Genomic DNA, 14,802 nt, shown 5'->3' on the forward strand with positions numbered 1-14,802 from the left:
TCTGTGGTGGAGTGCTTGCTTAGCATATCTGAGACCCTAGCTATGATCTGGGTCACCGGGAGGAGGGGTATTAAAAAACAGTGCATATCTCAAATTATCTGAGTGAGAAAGCATCTGAGTGAGAAAGCAACAAATAATCATATTTAATGTTTGGACCGGGACCAAAGTATAATTGAGACAAATTCCAAAATTCATGTGGGGATTCCCGATGGTTTATCCTTGACTCCTTTTTCTCCCCCACAGTTTTTAAAATTACATTTATTTATTTAGTGTTCGCGGTATGTGGGGGGGGGGGATGGGTAAACATGTGGTCTGCGGACATCCTGTGATAGTTCTCTTTTCCATCATGTGAGTCTCAGGGATTGAACTCCGGTTGTCAAGCTTAGTAGCACAAGCCTTGACTGGCTGTGCCACCTTGCCAGCTCTCAAGATTTGAAAGAGCTGAAAAAAAAATCTCCCCCCCCCCATGGCCCAGTTCCGTCCATTTGCAGGATGAACAAACGTCCTATATTTTGCGTCATCCAGGTAGCCAAAGAGGAAGGTTCAGGTGCATCAGTAGGGGGTGGTAGAAAATCCCAGAATGCTTGCAGGCCAGACCTGCAGGCTGTCTGTGTCCCATCGTTTTTTTTTTTGTCCCAACGATATGAAAAGAACCAAGGAGACCGTTATTTCCACAGGGGTAGCTGACTGACTGACTGATCACAGCTTTGATGATCTGTCGGAAGCAGCACTTCCACAGTTACTTCAAGGCACTTCCTAGCAGTGTTCAAAACACTTCAGAAGCCAAGGGAAGCTGCCTAGCCATAACCAATTAGACAATGAAATGTCCACAAGATAATTATTAGGATCAACGAACAAAGCTGAGGATCAATGTACAATGTGTCTGCCGCCGGGAGGGGTTTTATCTTCTTTTCCGGGGATTTTGAAATTAAGAATTATAAGGACGTAGGGCTAGGAAGATGACTCAGATGGTCAAGAACACTTTCTGAAAACTTGAAACCCTGGCTTCATCTCAGCATAGTCCCACAGAGTTATTGAAGAGAATACTATTCAAAATACTGTATAAACTTTGGAGTGTCATCTTTGTGCGCAGGTGCCCCTCTTGGTCTGTGTAAGAATTACCTCTTAAAACTAACAGATCCTCTCGTCCGTGTTTCAGTAACCCCGGTCAGGACCCATAGATGGCAGGCCTAGACTCCACGGTGATGTTTGAAACTGTAAGTATACTTGTCCTAACACGGGTACTGAAGCGTCTCTGCAGCCTGTAGATAAGTCATTTCTGGGGCATCTGCGAAGCTGCGTTTGTAAATCGTGAAACATATCACCTATGACTAACTCAGTGCAACTTATTCAAAATGAATCACAAAACAAAACAAAAAACACCAACCCAAACAAAAAACTGTCACAGCCAGAGAAACTTGAGATTACCTACTTGGCTCTGATATTGCTCGAAGAAATTGGGGCCCAAATTTCAGTACCTGGTTCAAAGATGCAGGCAAAGGGAAGAGTAGAGAAATGGAACAGAATCTTGGGTTCTTCCTTCCACTGTTGACACCCGTCCCAATATCTACAGTACCTTTGTGCTCTTTCCACTGCCTTCTAATTATCAGAGAAGCCACGCCCGAGTCACCTCGGATCCTCTGTCTGGGCTACAGTCGAGGGATTCCACAGCTCTCTAGATAATCTCATGTACTTTGCAGACCAGGCCAACAGGGAGAATAAGTGACTTATTTAGGGGTGGGGTGGGGACTCTAATTCGAAGAAACATAATTGTGTATGAATTTTAAGCATGAAATACAACAGGGTGAAAGAACCGTGTAATTTATGAAGACTGGGTCAGGCCACTCCCATGGGCCTGTGGTAGGAAGTCGGATCAGTGCCGCTGTGCAAGGCTCAGAGAGGACCTGGTTGACAGGCACCCACTGTCTTCCATGATCTACACATCAAGATCATGTTACATCTGTATCCTGGGGAAAAGAACCATACTGCTCTCCAAACACAATACAGATGCTCCTAAGATAATTTTAGCTTCTGTATGTGATCCGTGAAGAAGATAATGTAAATCTGATGCATATGTAACAGAAGGCACTTCTAGCCAGAACCGTGGAGAAATCAAGCACAGGAAGACAGAATTAGTGAAATGAATCCAAGGTGCTAGTTTTAGAACTTCACAGGACTATTTTGTATTAAGGATTACTCAATGGACACACGTACAGAGTGAGGTCTTGGAGGCTGGGTGGAGGAAGGACTTGTTCTTCAAGTCTGGGTCTCTTTCCTCATCTGGGAGGACTGAGTTAGTATGTGGTGGGGGCATGGAGCATAAATCTAGAATTCTACATTGGTTTTCTTTCACCCCTTGTTCTACTATTCCTTTGAACATGATTTCTTTTTTGGAGACAGGGTCTCCAGGCTGGCCTTAAACTCATGGCAATCCTCCTGTCTCAGCTTCAGAGTACCAGATTGCAGGCAAATGCAACACAATTGGAGGTATACTTTAATATTTTTTGTTGTAACACTGTCTTTTGTGTGTGTTTGTGTGTGTGTTTATGTGTGTTTGTATGTGTTTGTGTATGTGTGTTTGTGTATGTGTGTGTATTTTGTTTATGCGTGTTTGTGTGTGTTTGTATATGTGTGTTTTACATGCATGAAGGTCAGAGGGAGGGAGACAGATCTTTAGTCCCATTGTGGGTTTCAGGGGTAGAAGTCAAGCTATTAGGGTCGTACGGTGCTTTTAACCATTGAACCATCTCTCTGGCCCCCGGTTGCAAATTATTTTATACAGAAAATAATTCTCAAATGAAAGATTTTGTTCTTTTTCTGTGCCCTTTAATATGCACACTGCACAGAAAAATCACAACTCGTTTACACGGAAAGGCTTGGAGGACTGTGTTCCTCTTTATCAGCCTTTCTCCAACAAAATTCAGCAAATGCTGATACAATTGGGAACAGCTGTAGGAGGGAAGGAAGACAAAGAAACTCACTGATAAAGAACCCACTACTCACTCTCTTTGGAAAAATAGTGCTGGGGATAGTGAGAAAACTTTGAAACACTGACAGTACTATATTTTGTAATTTATGAAAAAAATTATTCTGTGAAAAATCTCACTTAAGTGCTTTTGTCCTTAACCGAATTCACAAATATATCATGAATTTTGAAACAAATGGGACAAAAACTTAAAGACTTTTAAAAAAAAGATTTATTTATGTATTTATGCATTTATTTATTTATTATGTACACAATGCTCTGCCTGTGCACCAGAAGAGGGCACCAGATCTCTCTACAGAGAGTCAAGAACCACCATGTGGTTGCTAGGAATTGAACTCAGGACTTCTAAGCCATCTCTACAGCTCCCAGAACTTAAGACTTTCAAACACTAAGTTTACCAATACAGGTACCACAACCCCCATCAACATCCTTGAGTTCCTGTGAACAACTGCTAGACAACTCCTAGACAACTCACAAGCATTAATAAAGGTTTAAAGGCAAAATCTGTTGCCAGGGGTAACCTCAGCAAGCCACTTGTCCTCTCAAGCCTAAAGTCCCTTATTTGTGACAAGGAGCAAGCTGAGTTTAGTGAGCAGTAAGCGAGACAGTGGAAGTAAACGTACAGAAGCGGGGCATGGTGGTGTACACCTTTACTCCCAGCATGCACTTGGGAAGCAGGAGCAGTTGGATCTCTGAGAGTTTGAGGCCAGTGTGATCTACGGGGTGAGTTCCAGAACAGGTAGGGTTATGTAGAGGGACCTTGTCTGTGCAGTTCACTGAGCATGCTCCACAACGGTACCTCAGGGTGTGTCTGTCACTTCTCAGACTTTTCAAAGGAACACTGGCAGGCACTATGTACCCTAACTATGCTAGCACAGCCTTGTCGTCTCTGATAGGCCCTTAATACAAGCTCTCCCTCTTCCCCTTCACTCACACCGTTCTTTCCAGACTCTTCACCTACGTTCCCACTGTTCCCTCCCTCTAGAGTGCCTTCCTCAGGGACAGCGGGGACAGCGTTATTGATCCTCCAAGCCACCTCAAGTGCCACAAGGCTGTGACCCTTCCAACAGAATAAATTCCCCTTAAAGACGCCCCAAGTGGTGGCCATTGTCTCCTGCCTTGCAAAAATGTGTCGCTTACGTTTAACTTTTCTCTCAACTAAGAAGAGCCCCTTAAAAACCAAGGTCCGGCATGTTACGATTTCCACACCCTTGCTCTCCAGGCCAGAGCCACACACCCGATAGGAATATCACAAATATTTCCTGAATGAGCAATCGGCTACCCATAATCGACGTAGAATGTGGGAAGAGGAAAAGTAAAAGAAGTGTTAAGGGACCCAGTGGGGTGGGGTTGGGGGAGAGTTTATGTGAGCCGACCTCACATTTGAAGAGAGCCTTGAAGGGTTTTACAACATTGAGCAAAACATGGTGGAAATGGCGAGCCGAGACTGAGCGAGCAACATGACTAAAGGACCGAAGAGAAGCTCAAAGAAAAAATTTACTCAGCTGAAATGTTAAGAGGTAAAGGATCGGTTTGAAGATGAAAGGGGCCAGATTAAAGAAGGGCCCCGAAAGAATTCTGGAAGAAACTGGGTTTAATGAGGAACTCCCGAGGTGTTTGGGCAGAGCAATGCTCCAGGTCGATGTGATTGATTAACTGGGCCGCGGATTAAACGGAGGGCATGAGATAGAACCAGCGAAGGGAAAGTTCCGAAACGTGACTGTGTATCCGTTCCAAAGTCTTGCTGGAACTTATGCCATAAAAAGAGGAGGGAAGTGATTAGTCACGAGGGCTGTGCCCTAGTGAGTGGGTTCAACTTCCTCATAAAAGAAGCGTCAGAGCCGCCTGGGTCTTTCATCTCTTCTGCCACATGAAGCAGAGCATCTGTGTCCCTCTGCCCTTCCACCTCACACCCTGTGAGGATAAAACGAAAAGGCGTCATCGTAGAGGGACAAGCCTCCCTCAGACTGGATGATGGACTTGTCAGCCACAGAACCGTGAGAAGCAAGTGTCTGCCGTCCCTAAAAAGCACTAAACCCATGGCGATGTGCTGTAGAGCAAGCAGATTACAGCAAAAACCAACAGAGGCACGGAATACGGAACTCAGGACTGGCTTGTGGAACTAAAGGCGGGCTGGGGAGATGGCTCGGCGGTTAAGAGCACTGACTGCTCTTCCAGAGGTCCTGAGTTCAAATCCTAGCAACCACATGGTGGCTCACAACCATCTGTAATGGGATCTGATGCCCTCTTCTGGTGTGTCTGAAGACACCTACAGTGTACTTATATATAATAAATAATCTTAAAAAAAAAAAAAAAAAAGGCTGGAGAGGCCAGAAAACATGGAGTGGACCTGGACTCCAAGGAGAAAATTCACAGAGGGTCCACCAAACTAGGACAGAAAATGAACTTTGCCTTTTACTGAACTCTAAAAGCACCTGCATGAATTGTGACCTCAGCAGCAAAGCCTACTAGCATTAGAGGTGTATCAGGCCAACCTAAGAAAGCACTATTCTGAAGCGACTAAAAGAAGTTGGGCGTGTAGCCTATACCTGTAATCCCATCCACTCACACAGAAGTAGTCAGTTCTGTAAGTTTTCTAATACAGATACTTTCAGGCCAGCCTAACCTACACAGCAAAGCCTTATCTTAAAAAAAAAAAAAAATTTAACAGGAAAAAATAAGGTCTTTTTTAATAAAAGATTTATTATACGTAAGTACACTGTAGCTGTCTTCAGACAGAAGAGGGCACCAGATCTCATCACAGATGGTAGATGGTTGTGAGTTACCATGTGGTTGCTGGGAATTGAACTCAGGACCTCTGGAAAAGCAATCAATGCTCTTAACTGCTGAGCCATCTCTCCAGCCCCCAAAGAAATAAGGTCTTAAAGCTCAAAACTATGTGTAGTGATTGAGAATGAAAACTAGCAGACAGAGAAGTTATCAGTTTGACTCTGGAAACGCATTTATTTCCTTGTGCCCACCAAACTCCAGGAAGGAACCAAAACACCTCCAAGTACTCTTGTCTTTGTTTCCAATCTTTTAAAGTAAAGATTGTATTTGTTTTAGGTATCCAAGTACACTGTCACTATCCTGAGACACACCAGAAGGAAGCATCAGATCCCATTGCTGTGGTTGTGAGCCACCATGTGGTTGTTGGGAAGTGAACTAAGGTTAAGTGCTCTTAACCACTGAGCCATCTTTACAGCCCCTCATTCTCCCATCTTAAGGCACTGGACGTTTTCCATTTATCTTAAGGTAGTGGAAACAGTTCAAACATTATCTGGTTTACCTAGACAGAGGGCAGGCTTTCTCAGACTCAGCCAATGGTAAAACCAGGAAAGTTTGAGAGACACCGTAAGAAGCTAATTGCCTTATGAGCCCATCATACTGGCCCTATATAAGACTATCCTAAACATACTTGCATTAAGAAAGATAATGTTACAGTCTCTTCAACAAATGGTGTTGGTCCAACTGGCACTCAGCATGCAGAAGAATGAAAATAGACCCTTTCTTATCTCCTTGTACAAAGCTCAAGTGCAAGTGGATCAAAGATCTTCACATTAAACCAGGTGCACTGAAACTATTAGAAGAGAAAGTAGGGAAAACCTTAGAACACATAGGCACAGGAGATAATTTCCTGAACAGAATACCAATGGCTCGTACTCTAAGGTCAAATATCGACAAATGGGACATAATGAGATTGCAAAGTTTCTGTAAGGCTAAGGACACTGTCAAGAAAACAAAACGGCAGCCAACAGATTGGGAAAAAATCTTTACCAACCACAAATCTGACAGAGGCCTAATATCCAAGGTATACAAAGAACTCAAGAAGTTAGATACCAGAGAATCAAACAACCCTATTTAAAAATAGGGTACAGAGCTAAACAAAAAGTTCTCAATTGAGGAATATCGAATGGTGGAGAAGCATCTAAGGAAGTGCTTGACATCCTTAGCCATCAGGGAAATGCAAATCAAAACAACCCTGAGATTCCACCTCACACCAGTTAGAATGCCTAAGATCAAAAATTCATATGACAACAGATGCTGGCAAGGATGTGGAGAAAGAAGAACACTTCTCCACTGTTGGTGGGGTTGTAAACTGGTACAACCACTCTGGAAATCAGTCTGGCGGTTCCTCAGAAAATTGGACATAGTACTACCTGAAGACCCAGTTATTCCACTTCTGGATATATACCCCAGAGAAGTTCCAACATACAACAAAGACACATGCACCACAATGTTCATAGCAGTTCTATTTATAATAGCCAGAAGCTGGAAAGAACCCAGATGTCCTTCAGTAGATAAATGGATACAAAAATTGTGGTATATTTACACAATAGAGTACTACTCAGCTAACAGAAACAATGACTTTATGAAATTCTTAAGAAAATGGATGCATCTAGAGAATATCATTCTGAGTGAGGTTACCCAGTCACAAAAGAACAGACATAATATGCAGTCACTGATAAGTGGACACTAACCCCATAAAGCTCTGAACACCCCAGAAACAACTTACAGACTATATGAAGTTCAAGAAAAACAAAGGTCAAAAAAAAAATTGAAAAATCATTATGCTTAATCTTTACACACCAAGAAAACTTTGACTATTTCCAGGTTACATCTTGTTTTACATGTACTTTATGCTCATTGTAACTAGTAAGATTTTAAGGCAAACTATCAAACCTATAAAAAAAATCAAGTACTTACAAAAATGTATTCATATATTTTTATGCAAAAATGCATATAAAATCTGTACATTTATCTTTGTTTTTTAAAATAAAGTTGTTCAATTAAAAAAAATAGAAAGATAATGTTGTCACTGGAGAGATGGCTTATGGATTAAGAGCACTTGCTTTTAACTGGCTCACTTCCAGGGGATCCAGTTCAATTCCCAGCACCTAAATGGCAGCTCACAACTGTCTGAAACTCAGATCCAGATCTGGAGCCCTCTTCTGGCTTCCATGGGCACCAGGCACACTCATGGTTCACAGATAGACAGGCAAACAAAACACTCATACACAGAAAAAATAAATAAAAACAAAACTTAAAAGGTATTATTTAAGGTTTATTTTAGATCTGCCTTTATCTGTTCTTTCCATGAGGCAGATGGACAGTCTTCCCCCCCTAAAGGTCAGAGAGTACTTTAGTACTTAGTAATTGCCTGACTTTGTACCCAGGGTTCTGCAGTTTGCAGTCTTGACACATTTACAGATCATGCAATCCTCGGAGATAAATTTATCACAAAATCTCTGAAGGAATCTAGCCTCTGAAGACTTCTCTGCTTTACTTCCTGAAGCAAGTGAAGCTTTCCTGGCAGCAGCTGCCAAACACTGAAATACTGTATGTTAGAGATATGAGTGCTTGCTGCTATATCGAGATTATGCAAAGCTCCAGGTTTCTTTCTTTTGCAACGTCCCTGAACTCTGTGCTCTGGCGCCGTCTTGATAGGAACTCCATTCCGGTGATGGTTTACGTACTTTAAAAAGGTATGCGAGTCAACAATGGTTCAAAACTAGTTAGATTAACAATAGCAGTAACTTACAAAGAAAAAAACTGCTTCTAGATGCATTATCTAATCGGAAAAATCTACACTTGGTGAGTGCAATGATGGTGTTAGTCAAAGACACACCCATGTAAGCAGATGTTGATCAATCCAGGAATCTTGGAGGGGACCGTACAGGAATGGAGAAAACCTGGATACACAAACCAGGGCAGTCAATTACCAAGGATTCAGGCAACAAGAGAGGCCAGGCCCTGTCAGCTTTTTTGGTCTCATAATTCACCGCGGGTCCCTTTCCCTGTAGCCATGGCAACACCCACACTAAGGCGTTCCAGAATTCACCTTTGGATATCCAGGATCCACCGAATGTGCACCTACGCACTTCAAATAAAACCAAAATATCACCACCCACTGAACTAAAACAACCATGACCTTCCCCACCCCACCCCCGTTTTCCAGATTTCTAATCCAACCAAGGGAATCCCCCCACCCCATTCTTTTACCACATAAAGGAACCTAAGTCCTGGACTATGACTTCTTTGAATAATTAAATTCTTTTTTAGCGGGAGTGGGAATTAGAGAGGGATGAAAACCGGATGCATATACATGTAAACATTTGCCTTAAAAGAAGGCAAATTAGCTGATACAATCAAAACCTCATTCACGTAGCACGCCCATCGGGCGAACTGTTTCGCCCCTATAGGACACTGTCTCTGGAGTGGAGAAAGAGTTTCCAGTACGGCCGTTTGGAGCACAGTTTTAATAAAACAAGACGCATTAGGAGCCCGCGGGATCGCGCACAGCGTGAACAGAAATGACGTATTCGGGCGAGCTTTCCAGAAGGACCCTGCAGCTCCAGCAAGATGCCCAAACGGCGAGTCTCATTTCTGCCTACAGAGACAGAATCGAATCATGTCCCTGGGTGTCCAGCCCAGGTCGCAAACCAAGCAGCTTTATTAGGGCGATACCAAAACCCCTCCTCAGGCGCCCTCTTTCCCCAGTGGCCAATTCTGCCCAAGGCGCTAGCCCGGAGCACTTAGCTCTTTTCCACTCTATTCACATCTCAGGGACCTATTCAGAAACAACCCACAGCCAAGAAAAAGGAAAGGCGTGAACCCAAATAAAACTGCTTTCGCAGCGCCTTTTTCGACTGGTCAAAGCCTGGAAAAAAACCTCAGACCTGGCCTGCGTGCCTTGCCCCTAGTAAAGATGGCGGCCATAGGCGGAGCCGCTCCCTCCGGAAATCCGCTGGTTGCCCGGCCAACCAGAATCATTCACGCGGAGCCCTCCACGCCCGCCGCGGCTTGACGCATTGCAGGTGCGGAGCGGCCAATCAGGCAGCTTGACTCTTTCCGGCCAACCACTGCAGGGTCCCTCTGGCCTATCAGAGAGTCCTTGTCCAACTCAACGAGGAAAGAAACCTCAGCAGCGCCAACTAAGCAACCGGCTCGCGAGCGCGTTTGGAGGGGTGTGTGACCACAGCCCTGTGCTCCTCCGCGGAGAGATATAGTACCTTCGCCCGCGCCCCGCCCCGCCCGGACCCGCCCGGACCCGCCCGTCCGAGTTGCGGGGTGTCCAGCTTGCTCTTCCTCCCCACTGTGTGTGCTTTGGAGCCCCCCCCAGAAATGCATACTTGACCTAAAAATAATATTAAGTTCCTGGGATATGTTCTGGGTCCCCATAAAGGGAAGATGTGGAGCGACCCTGGCTGATTCCCTTCCTCGCAGGTGGCGCTTCTTTGCAGTCTCCAGGCGCGTTAGGGAAAACAGCAAGGAAGGAGAAAAGCTCCCCACATCCTAAAATCCTGGCTCGGGTTGACCCCTTGTTTAGGAACGCAGGGGTCAGCACCCTGACTCTCGGAGAAGAACCCCCATAGGCACTTCTGTTTCTAGAAGGACCATTGTCCCTTCCCACCTCCCCAAGGCTGAGCTTCCCCGAGGGGCTGGCTAGAAAGGAGGGTTTGATAAAAACAATCGCATGGCCAACTCTTTCACCATAGTTTGCTTAGGCACAGTGAAAACTGTCACGCCTTAGCTCACAGCAATTTGAGAAGCGGAGCCCGGAACCAGATCTAGCTGGGTTTCAGCTACGGGCATAGCTCACTTTCTGGAGCTAGGCTAACAGTTGTGAGGTTGCACTGGGGAACAGTTACTTCACAGCCTAGGCATCAGAGGACCTGCAGGGGAGAAATGCTACTTGGTTATGATCACTGCTATGGGAACCCAGCTAAGAAAATGAAATCTTGTGGATTTCTTGAAATTCCCATTCAACCTTCGAACATCTGTGGTTTTAACACAAGAGGGTTTGGATGATCTGATTTTTTTTTTCCCCTGCAACCGTCGTTCTTCGAAGCATATGCTGTGGTGGAGTTTCTCTGACATTCCTACTGGTGTCTGTCTGCATTGCCTTCTTTGATCTAAAGGGGTAGTTAGTTACCAGTTGTTTATTACTGTTCCTTAAACTCAAAGATTTGTTCAGGAAGCAGAAAAGTTGCGATTGTGTCTTTGTAGGCCTTTAGCAGCCTCTCCCAAAATGTTTACCAAGTGGGCAAACAACTTGGCACGAATGTGTGGCTATCTCACCACAGAGATATATGCCCAGAGAAACAATACATCACATTTCTTTTGCGGTGTGCTTGGGGTAGGAAGTATCTACTGTGACTTGCTCCTATCAAACCAGATCCTGATGTGAGAACGAGATCCAAGAGTGCTAACTACCAGTTCAGAATTCTTGAGTGAGTTCCTCTATGCCTGGAATCTCTCTAGATTGCGGAATGAAAAGATCAGATTAGATGATCTTCAGATTACCTCCCAGTTCTAATATTTGATTCTGCTCTGAAGAAACTGAGCCATAACCTAATTGTGTCATATTTCGAACTGCTCCTGTGTATATAGTACTTTCAACTTTTCAAAGTTGCTTTTAAAATTCTTTCAACCCTGGCCTTCAAAAAATTTCTCAAGGGAAGGTTTACATTTACAAAAAAAAAAAAAAAAAAAAAAAAAAAAGGTTAGATCTTCTGTCAAGCCTGTCATGGGTTTACCTAAGTATAAAGTATTCCTTATAGCATGTTACTTCACTCCCAGGACATAGGAAAGTTGTTGGGGCCTGTTCCCAGGATCTGTGAATTATCTCCTTGTGAGCTCCTTCAGGATGGGGGTCTCTTCAATACATGCTTATGTTGTCTACACGTAGTAAACTTGCTTTTGCATCCTAGCCCAGTGAAGGTCTACAGAAGGAGGGGAGGAATGGTGCTATTCCAACCCAGGTCAGTGGTAGAAGATTCTAGAATTGAGCTGATGAATTTAAAAAAATAAAATAAAATAAAGCCACCAACACCCACAGAACAACTGCAGTGTAGAGACCACAGCTTCTCGTCCTCAGTTATCTCTACTTTTGGTTTTTAAATTAAAGACATATCATTATGGAAGAATTGTGGATCCTAAATATCTTTGCTTTCTTTGGAATGCATGACTTTGTTATTTAAGAAAACCAAACTAAACCCATATGAGTCACTGGCTTTCTGGCCCTGTGTGAAGAGACCATGTTCTCTTCCAGCCTCTGACTGTCTCTTCTTCCCTTCCTTCTTTTTGGTAATTTGAAGGAATAACTCTCAGGATCACTTCTCGAGTAGACATGGCCTACTCTGGACTGAGCATTTTATATAAGTGTTTTCAGACACACTGGCATCCTATACTCTCAACCAGAGAGAGGTTCTCTGGCCTGACTTTCCCATTTTCCTGAAAAGAGTGAGAAGCAGGGGCCCACGAAGGCTTTAGAATCTACACTGTTCTTTCCTTTGACTTTGGACCTCTGAAAACATTGTACTCAAAGAGCCGTTGTAACAAGTAGAGTGGGGGATGTTACGGCTCTCAGAGCCTCCCAGTGATTGTGGGAAAGCCTAAGATGATTTGCTTTGGACTTTGTTATTTCACTTGGGGACTGGCTGTGCAGACGTGTTCTCTCCCGGTGAGGCCTTATCTATACTGCTGTTTAAAAATCTTTGACCTTCGTCTAAGTTGCTGACACTCTCTTGTTTGTAAAAGCCTTATGGTTTCTTTGCTTCTGTCTTCTTCAGGATGGCCCTATTTCCTTTCCTCAATCCCAGAAGAACACAGAAGTGTATTTTTTAAAAGATGGTTAACAAAAGAATGTTGCTACACAATTAACATTTTGTGTAACATTCTGAAGTTTTTTTTTTTTTTTTTTACATAATGGCAAAGTGCTGAATAATAATATTCAAAAATGGGGCATGGTGTCATGCACCCATATTCCTAGACCTTAAGACACTGAGGCAGGAGGATGATAAGCTTGGGATCAGCCTGGGCTACATAAAGATACTGAGGATGTAGGGAGAGGAGGAGAAGGGAAAGGAAAAGAAGACAAATGAAAGATAGGGAAGGTAGTGTTAGCGGTGTGTGTGTGTGTGTGTGTGTGCATGTGTAGTTCAGTTGGTAAGAGTGTTTTTCTCAAATACATAGAAGCTCTTGGTTTAAACCTACCATGGTGGTACACACTTGTAATCCCAGCATTGGGGATTATAAATGGGGGGGGGGTGGTCAACAGTTCATGATTTTATTTTTGTTTCTCATTATGCAGTTTTTAGCTTGTGTCTTAAATTCTATTCCAGGTGGTTCTAAGGCATGGCTGGGCTAGTTTGGCACATTGTGCTCCTTTCCAGATCAGAGTACTCGCCTGGCTTTAGCAGCACGCCACCTCCCTCACTTAGCAAACATCCAGAGGGGAGAAACGGCCTGGTGGGGGCCTGTGGTCTTGCTATCTAGTCCAGAGTATAGGTGGTAATTTGCAAGCAAACCTTACAAAGTAGAAACACAGTGCTGGATGCCTTTGTTCAACCTCCTGTCCTTTAGAGTCTGAATCTTGGAAATGCTTCTATGAGAAACACTCCCTAGAACATCTCATATTATGGCTGAGTTCTGGATTTTCCCTCGGTTTCCAATTTGGTATGAAACGAGCACTCCCCTGAAACTGTGTTTGGCAGGTAGAGCTGGAGCACAGAAATCTGTTCTCTTAAGTCCCACATCTCCTGGACTTTGGAAGACACAGATGACCCAGCAGGCAGCCCAGGGCTTCTGACCCTTGGAACCTACCCATTGAGGGTGCTAATTCTACTGCTGATCCTTGATTTTGGTTCTGCATTGACTTGACCTTAGACGTACTTTGCTGTATTTGGCAGATTGATCTTTCAAAGATTGAACAACCTCAACAACAGAAAAAAGCACAACCTCTATTTGTCTCTGGAGCTCATTGTTTGCAAGCACACGTGTTTTCCCTCACCTCTAACCCTCGCACCAAGCCCAAGGTGTGTTGTCATTACACCAGCCTCATAGATTAAATAGCTGTGGCTGGGAAGCAAAGGAAGCAAGCAACCTTGTAAAGTAGACAACGCTATTTCACCATCCTGCCTTTTGCTAGAAACTGCTTCTTTGTCAGAACTAAATTAACCAAAGCCCCAAGTAGCCTGTCTTTAAAACAGAGCAGAATTTCTGCATATCCTTTGGCTTACAAGAGAGGATGTGAAAAGGAATGGGGCCTAGCCACACTCATTTGTACAACTGAAAACCCACTCCAAAGGACTTCTTTTCACTGATCACGTAAATCAGCCATGCTATTGTGATGGCCTAGAGTTGGTTTATTAGTCAATGGCTCAGAGTCCCTACTTAGAAAAAGTAAAATTCCAGAAACCTCTTCATTAGATTGGGGTAGAAAGATTGCTTTTTCAAAGTCCAATTCGCCGTTAGTCATATATATATATGCATATATATATATATATATGCATATATATATATATATATATATATAGCATTATAAAAAGCAAGGAATGGAGCTAGTTATGTAACTTCCTGAAGAGAACTGCAGACAAAAAGATGGATCAGCCATTTGGCTATCATTAGGGCAGGAGAGGGCAGGGGTCAGAGTCAAAGCAGGGACAGTCAAGCATGTTCTTAGAGCCCCATGTGGGGGGTGCCACCAAATTAGGAAAGAGAGATTTGGTGGTAGGTCATCAATAAAACAAGAGACTTCTTTTGCTTTGTCCAATTTAATTTCCACTTTTTCTTTCCGCTACAGTTCCAGAAGTAGCTGCACTACATCCAATTCAATAATCTATTGACAGTCGTTGAGCCAAAACTAATGTGGTGGTTTGAATATGCCCAGGGAGTAGCACTATTTGGAGGTGTGGCCTTGAAGTAGGTGTGGTCTAGTTGAAAGAAATGTGTCACTGTAGGCATGGGCTTTAAGACCCTCACCCTAGCTGCCTGGAAGCCAGTCTTCCACTAGCAGCCTTCAGATGAAGATG

This window comes from Micromys minutus (assembly GCF_963924665.1).
Source record: "Micromys minutus genome assembly, chromosome: 1".
Lineage (NCBI taxonomy): Eukaryota > Metazoa > Chordata > Mammalia > Rodentia > Muridae > Micromys > Micromys minutus.